This window comes from Mus musculus, chromosome 2 (genome assembly GCF_000001635.26).
Source record: "Mus musculus strain C57BL/6J chromosome 2, GRCm38.p6 C57BL/6J".
Classification (NCBI taxonomy): domain Eukaryota; kingdom Metazoa; phylum Chordata; class Mammalia; order Rodentia; family Muridae; genus Mus; species Mus musculus.
The window spans coordinates 156,809,039-156,817,662 of NC_000068.7; the positions used below are offsets into that span (position 1 = coordinate 156,809,039).

The 8,624-nt window shown below is 47.8% G+C and overlaps 1 annotated feature.

The window, feature by feature from the left end:
• Positions 4,163-7,105: an enhancer, noted in NCBI's record as "VISTA enhancer mm1377". NCBI's record gives its function as "enhancer in: somite[3/5]" and the evidence as "EXISTENCE:transgenic organism evidence [ECO:0001131][PMID:17130149]".

Here is an 8,624-nt window from a genome sequence, read left to right on the forward strand (position 1 = left end):
CTCCAGCCCCAGGAGCAGCTGCCTCCTCTACCCTCCAAAGGCACTGGCAGCATGTGCACAGACCCACACATGCGCACTTAATTTAAAATAAAGTAATTAAAAAAAAAGTAAAGGTATCGACAAAACCTGCTGTGATGGTTTGTATGTGCTTAGCCCAGGGAGTGGCACTATTTAGAGGTGTGGCCTTGTTGGAGTAAGTGTGTCACTGTGGGCTTGGGCTTTAAGACCCTTGTCCTAGCTTCCTAGAAGTCAATCTTCCACTAGCTGCCTTCAGATGAAGATGTAGAACTCTCAGCTCTGCCTCCACCTGTCTGGATGCTGCCATATTCCCACCATGATGATACTGGACTGAACCTCTGAACCTATAAGGCAGTCCCAATTAAATGTTGTCCTTATAAGAGTTGCCTTGGTCATGGTGTCTGTTCACAGCAGTAAAACCTAATTAAGACATCTGGTGCACAAGTACATACTGGATTTGCTGGCGAATGGAGACGCATTCAATTCAGCTAAGCAGGACGTGGAGGAAGACACCTTTAATCCCAGTACCTGAGAGGAGCAAGAAAGAGTTCAAAGACAGCCAGGGCTACATGAGACCCTGCCTCAAAAACACAAAGTGTTACCATATCTTGCCACTAGGGGCCACCCAAGGACACTGCATAAACTGGAGACCTAGGTCCCAGAATTCCCAGCTGGGATGTTGCTTCCTCTTCAGAACTTGTGGTCTATCTAAAAAGCCAGGATGCTATCTAAGGCCCCAGTGGCCACAGGCCGAAGGAACCCTCAAGAACCCAATAACCACTGAGGGTTCTGGGAGAAGATGGCATCTGCAGAGGTTGAGGGAGGAAGTCAGGCTTCCTCCCAAGGCCCTTGTGCCTGACCAAACTTCCCCACTCAGCCCAGATGCTTGAGAATGGCGTCTGAGGCCTCCACTTGGCCCTCCTTCTAACCAGGACCCCTACCCAGTTCGTTTAGCAAGGGCTCCTAGCATCCCATCAGAAATTCTCCTGGCCCAGAGTCTGACAGGAGGTGAGAGTCTGCCACATGCCCCCCCCCCCCCGCCCCCACCCTCACGTACCAGTTCCTTTTCCCCAAGGCGCTGGGGAATCAGAGCTGGGGCCTATGAATTGAGATCTGCGGCATCCTGTACATAAACGCGTCTTTCCCTTCCTGAGCTGTTCACGTCAAGTACTTTGGCAAAGTGACACCAAGTGTAACTAACAGAATGACAGACGTTAAGACGCAGCAAACACACTACTCGAAGATCTGATCACGTGGGCCAGAAACCTTCCGAACAGATTTGAGGTGAGAACGTGAGAAAGCTGAAGTGGAGAGCCAGGGAAGCCAGACAATGCTGCAGGCGTCCGACATTTGTCCCCGCGCTGAGACTTTGTAGGAGGCTGAGTTCGAAGGTAAGGGGCTGAATCTGATGAATATTTCAAGTCAACCCAGCATTCTGGCTGTAGCAGCACTGTTAGCTGTTGTCACCCAGGTCTACAGTAAGAATAAGGAACAAAGGAGCTAGAGAGATGGCTCAGCGGTTAAGAGCACCGACTGCTCTTCCAGAGGTCCTGACTTCAATTCCCAGCAACAACATGGTGGCTCACAACCATCTGTAATGGGATCTGATGCCCTCTCCTGGTGTGCCTACAGAGAGTAATGGTGTACTCATATACATAAAAAAAAAAAAGGAACAAAAAGAGCAGAACAGGTGCGCGCGCGCGCGCGCACACACACACACACACACACACACACACACACACACGTCATTTAGTCAGAAACACCTGTGTAAGTTGGGGCAAGGACTGACTGATGGTGGAGTGTTACAAGGAAGCCAAGTTTGAAGAGATGGTTCCAGCTAAGAGCACTGGCTGCTCTCCAGAGGACTCAAGTCCAATCCCCAGCTCACAACCACTTCAGTGACTTCACTTCAGTGAAGAGAGACTCCAGTGCTCTCTTCTGGCCTCCACAGGCACCAGGCAGAACTGTAGTACACAGACATACACACAAGCAAAACACTCATACTAATAAAGTAATAATACATATTTTATTGTAAAAAGAGATCACGTATGTTGGGCCGTGGTGGCACGCACCTTTAATCCTAGCACTCAGTAGGCAGAAACTGGTGGATCTCTGAGTTTGAGGCTAGCATGGTCTTCAGAGTGAGTTCCAAGACAGCCAGGGATACACAGAGAAACCCTGCCATTAAAAAAAAAAAAAAAAAGTCAAGTGCTTTGCACCAAGGCAATAGAAAAGATGCCTTGGGGGACCAGAATATGATAATAAGGGATGGAAGATGACCACAGACTATTATACACATGTATAAAATGTCATAATGAGACCCATTACTTTGTACAATTAATAAATGCTAATAAAAATGAGAAAAGGATGCCTTGAGGGCATCTCAGGAACTGGCAAAAGCCCAATCAAGGCAGGCTCAAAGCCATGCAAAGAGGAAGCACATTTGACTGTCCCTTGAGAAGAAAGACCTCTGCCCAGGGGCACTTACACAGGTGGCAGGAGTCCTGTCCCCAAGCTTAGTCAGCTACCTGGGTACACAGAGGACAGCGAGGCTGTGCTCCAAGATGGCCCAATTACTGCCAGCGGCCACAAAGAGAGCAAAGTATGAGTGCAGCTAAAGATGCAACGGGAGCCCAGGAAGGCAATACTGGCCGGGAGTGAGCAGTGTTGCAGGACAAGCTGCAAGCAGCAAGCAGTGCTGACTCAAAAGGAAGTCGGATACTGGACATGGAAAACCCTGGGGTATGCAGTGTGAATTCCTGAACCCTGGAAGCCAGGGCTGGAACTGCAAGGCTTAATGTTTTCCCTAAGGAGTTTTCTTACTTCTTTTTTTTTTTTTTTTAATCTTTGTTGTTTTTTATTACTGTGTGTGTGTAGGTGCTTTGCCTGTCTCTATGACTGTGTACCCCATGGGTGCATGGTAATTGAGGAGGCCAGATGGGAGCTTCAGACCCCTTGAAATAGCTATAGGTTGTGAGCCACCACGTGGGTGCTGAGAATATAATCTGGGTCCCTGGAAGAGCAGCCAAACCAGCACTCTCACCTCCTGAGAGATCTCCCCACCACCACCACCACCACCACCACCACCACCACCGTGTTTTGTTTTGTTTTTGAGTCAATCTTACTGTGTAGTCCTGATGGGCCTGAACCTGCTATATGGACCAGGCAAGGCCAGAACTCTCAGAGTTGTCGTCTCTGCCTCCTGAGTGCTGGGATTAAAGGCAGTTCCCACTTTCCACCTTGTTGAGGTGGGATCTCCTTTTTTTTTTTTTTAACTCCTCACTTCACAAAGTATACAGGCCAGCTATCTCATAAGCGTCTGAGCAGTTCTGCTGTCTCACCACAGGAGTAGTAGGATTCCAGATGTGTGCACATCTGACTCTTTAGGTGGGCTCTGGTCTTGAGGTCTGAATGCTGTCCTGGGGCTGGTACCCAATTGGAACCAGAGCTTTCACCCCTAACATCCTGGGCTTTATGTGAACCACCAATATCAGTCTTCCTTTAAAATCTGCAGATAGGGGCTGGTAAGATGGCTCAGTGGGTAAGAGCACCTGACTGCTCTTCCAAAGGTCCAGAGTTCAAATCCCAGCAACCACATGGTGGCTCACAACCATCCGTAACGAGATCTGATGCCCTCTTCTGGTGTGTCTGAAGACAGTGTACTTACATATAATAAATAAATCTTTAAAAAAAAAAAAATCTGCAGATAGAAAAACTAGGGTATCTGAAGCACACAAGAGGATGAACAAAGCCCCCTGAGCAGGATTCCTGGTATTCCCCAGCCAAGCCTCACACCTACCACAAGAAACGTCAGGTAACTGGTTGTCAAGTTCCTCCAGCCATGACACCACCCTGACCAAGACCTTCCAGCAGGCTCTTGCTCTAAGCACAGACTATGGAAACATAGTAAGTGTTCTTTACCTTTAAGGAGGAAACACGCTGAGATTAGACAATAGACAGACGGCTCAGTGATCAACAGCACTGGCTACTCTTCCAGAGGACATGGGTTCAATTCCCAGCTCCTACATAGCAGTTTACTTAAGTACCCTCACACACATGCCCACATACATGCCATGTAGGCACTCACACATTCTCTCTCTCTCGCTCTCTCTCTCTCTCTCTCTTTCTCTCTCTCTCTCTCTCTCTGCCTCCCCTCCCTATCTATCTTTGGGGGGAAAAACAAAATTCAAGGTCAAAACTGGCCTTCAGGGATGGAGAGCTGGCTCAGAAGTTAGGAGTGCCGGCTGCTCTCTGCTCTCGCAGAGGAACTGGGTTTTATTGCCAGTGTCTGCATCACAAGGCTCCTATGTGCCTAGAATTCCAGCTCCAAGGAATCCAATACTCTCTTGTGGCCCCTTCAGGTACCAACACACCCATGTCATACAAGCATACAAGTACACATAAATTAAAAACAAAACAAAAACAAAACAAAAAAAACATAACAACACAATGCAGCGGGGAGTGATGGCACAGGAGGCCTTTGATCCCAGTTCTCTCAGGGCAGAGACAGGCAATTCTGTGAGGGCAACAGCAGCCTGGTCTATATAGTGAGACCTTGTCTCAAACTAAGTAAATAGTCTAATAGACTAAACTAAGTCTAGGAATACCAGAGGGGGTGTTCAACAGAGTTAAAGTCAACTATGAGGCACAAGGTACCTTAAATGAGATGCAAATCTGTATGATGTCTCCACCTGGGAGAAGAACACAAACTCATTAGCCGGCAAGCCAAGAGTGTCCTGTAACTGTGACACCCCGAGTTCCCAGTCACTCACAGCTGACAGACATCTCTTTGTCATCACTTTGTCTTTGTCCTGGAGAAGCTGAGTGGTTTTCTTTTGTTTGGAAATTTGTGAAGAGGACCCTAACTGGCTCCTCCTCCCTCCAGCAGCTAAACTTTACTGGATTACTGGTGTTTTATACTATGAGTAGAATAGTTCTTCAAAACTACTAACGCCTACATCTTTAGCTCCTGCTTGTTTTTCTTTGGTTGCTTGCTTTTTGAGGCAAGGTTTCATTATGTAACCAACATTCCTGCCTCAGTGTCCTGAGCTGGCAGTGCCTGTCCTTAAACAACGAGATTTCCCACCAGTATTGCACAATGACAAGTTTTTTATGTCCTTTTTAGTTAAACTCTTCAACGCACACAACCACTGATCTGCATTTTCAGATTTCTTTGCTTTTTTTTTTTTCTGGAGTTTTATTTGGGACGGTCATATAATTAGTATTTTGTCACCAGCTTCTTTCGTCTGGCCTGTATTTAATCACCCATGACACTGCACACATTTGCAGGATATTTTCTCTCCTGTATGCACAGAACACACCGTCTGCCCCTCGAGGGGAGTAACTACTTGGGTTGCTTACACCCTGGGGTTTCTTCTGACCAGGGCTTCTGGGAGCACTGACAGACAAATGCTTGTGTGGGCTTACGCTTTGCCATTTACTGAAAAAACCGACACATCTGTCTATGGGGCTTCCTGCCATTCCATACAAAAGAACCGGCTCTCTGCTGTCAGAGTGACTTACTGCAGAAGGGCATGCTTCCGTCTGAGGCACGCACACAGTGCTCTGTAAAACATGACTGCAGTCACTGCAGGAAGCTGTAAAATGTGACCAGTGGAGCTTTTCCCTGTAACTTTCCCTGACTGTCTGCCAACGTTCAATGGGGTATGACCTAAGCCTTCTTTTTATTTTATCCAAATGATTTTTAAAAACAGGTCTCATGTGGCTGGGGATGTCAAACATCTCATCTTCCTGCGCCCACCTCCAACATTCTAAGATTCCAAGTATGGACCACTATGCCTTGTTTGTTTGGGGAACCCACTTAGGCCAGGCAAGCACTCCACCAACTGGGCTTCATCCCGACCCCTGTATTTTCCCCCTGAGTTCACAGGAGAAGCAAATTATCTGTCAGGACAGCCTTGGGAGGAAACAGCATTGTTATTCCCACTTCCTGGCTGGGAAACTGAGCTGGGTGGGAAGGAAAGGACCCGAGGTTTACATCCTCAGGGTCCACCAGAGCCCAGGTAAAGCCTGGGACAAAGACTTGAGGAACTGGCTCCACCACTAACCGGCTGAAACCTTCCCCGAGCCTGAAGGAAGGCTCACTCAGCATTCAGTCTGACTTCAAGGAGTCTACTCCCTCAAATAATCCAGACGACCAAGAAATGCCATTCTGTCACCCCACCACAGCAGACAGGCAAAGCCCCCTGCATGGGAACTGTGCAGGAAGATGGTGTGAGCATACTTTCAAACTGACCTTTTGAAAAGCAATAAAAACACAAAACACGAAAACCAAAAGGACCCCACGTGGGATAGCCAGAGGGATCTTTCCTACCCACCCCACTGCTGCAACCAACCCATGTCTTAAGTTACTCCCCTGAGTGCCCCCTTAAATTACTAAGAGCATAGCCAAGGAAGACACTAGAGCCTGAACCTTGGGGGCCCAAAGGAACAACATTGACAAAAACCTTAAATGGTTATTCAGGGGGCAGAGTGCAATTTGTGTCTGTTGTAGGGCGGCAGGAGCCTGAGCAAGGAGAGGAGGAGGGGCCTGGACAAGGAGAGGGAGGGGCCCAAATACCTTCAGACTAAGACTGGCTTCCCAGAGGTAGGACACCAGGATGGAGAAGGTAGAGAGAGGAGAGAACGCGCAGTTCCTGCAGAACAAATTTCTCTCATTCTTCTGAGGCCAGAGTTAGCAAAATGTGGTAAGAATGGGACCTGAGAGGACACTAGGAGCAAGCAGCCCCAAAGCCCAATGTGACAAGGGAATGGTCTCCTGAAAAGGAGGGGGTTAGCCCACAGTACAGAAGTAAATGTGGAGAGCCAGGACAGGAGGGCACCCCTTAGGTTGGGGGAGGGAGCCTAGTAGGGCTGAGAGTGAAGGCATTGGAGCAAGACCTCAGTGAACACCGCAGAGGCTGAGCAGTCAGGGCAGACAGGAGCTTGGGCCTGAAAGCCAGTCTCCATTTACATATTTTTTAATGTATTTTTATTATGTGTGTGCATATGTTGTATTAGGGTCATGAGGCACCTGCAGAGGTCAGAAAACAATTCTTCCTTCCACCATGTGGGCCCTGAGATCAAACTGTCAGGCTAGGCAGGTAGGTGTCTTTACCCACTGAGAGGTCTCACTGAAAATTCCATTGTTCCTCACTTTGTAGAGACATTCATGATGAAAGGGTTAATGCACACCTGCCAGGGGTGGCGGCACAGGCACTTAATACCAACACTTAGGAGGTAGAGTTATGTGGGCTTCTGAGTTCCAGGACAGCCAGGCTACACAATGAAACCTGTTTCACCAAACAAACACTCACTAATCCAACAGTCAGAAAGATCAGCAAGAAGACTGCCCAGGCTACAGAAAAAGGGCCAGGCCAGCCTGAACAACTTAGAACCTGTCTGAATGGAAACTTAAGGGTTCTTTGGAAAGTCAGTTGTGTTGGGTGGTGTTTTGCTGGGGCAGACACACGAAGGGGTGTTTTCCTCAAGCAGACACAGGCGAAAGGATGTTTCACTAATGTGAGCATGTGAAAGGACCCATGAGGAAGGATTCTTCCCTAATGACACGCATGCACCAGTCTACCTTACGTACATTGCTGAGCAACATTTGTCGGGACTCCAGAGAGAGAAAACTTCTGGTGGTGTGTGCACTTCCATGGACTCGGGCTGATCAGCAGAGTGATGTCAGCTGAGACAGACTCACGTGCTGAGGGAAGACCCGTGGGGGATACCTGATGTTTGGTGGGAGTATAAACAGTACTAAATGGGCAGTGACAGAGGTGAGGCCTGACTTGCTTGCACAGCTCAAAGCTTCTTAGTCTCTCGTCTTTGCTGGTCTTTGCTTCAACAAGAGAGGCACAGCCAAGAATGAGAACTTCTCCTAGTTCAATTCTCAGCAACCACATGATGGCTCACAAACATCTGCATTGAGAGCCGATGCCCTCTTCTGGTGTGTCTGGAGACAACTACAGTGTACTCACATTCATAAAATAAATAAATCTTTAGAAAAAAATCTTCTTTTATAGTCCCTTGGTATGGTATACTCTTACTCTATTCCTGAAACTCCACCAGAACAGCTTGTCACATAGTTAGGACAGTCATTTCTGAACTGTCTATGAAAGTAACTGCAGATTCCACAATGATCCCAGCTAAACACGTTTCTAACTCAACCTTTGGCTAGATCAGCAAAAATGACCGGGGCTAAAAGCCCCCAGACAGAAAGGAACACCCAGAGAGGAATCCCAGCAGGCCAGGATAATGATGTGACATAGTTACAGTGAAAACTTCCGAGACAGAAAATCATACCACTCTCTTCTTTTTCCGTCTCTTTGGCCTCTCCCTCAGAAGCAAAGGGAACATTATCCTTTGTAAGGCATCACACTAAGACATACCTCGGTGCTATCTCTGTGTCTCTAAGGCCTACTACCTTCAGAAGTCGACCTGTGATGAATGCAAATGCCCTACCAAGGCCAAAAGAAAGTATAACTGGCTAAGAGACCAAACACTACTGGGACTGGGTGGTCAGGAACCTAGATTTGTCTGTCTCAGATTCAGACTCGGATTCTGTGATGGAGCATCGGCCAACAGGGCAGCCACTTGCAACA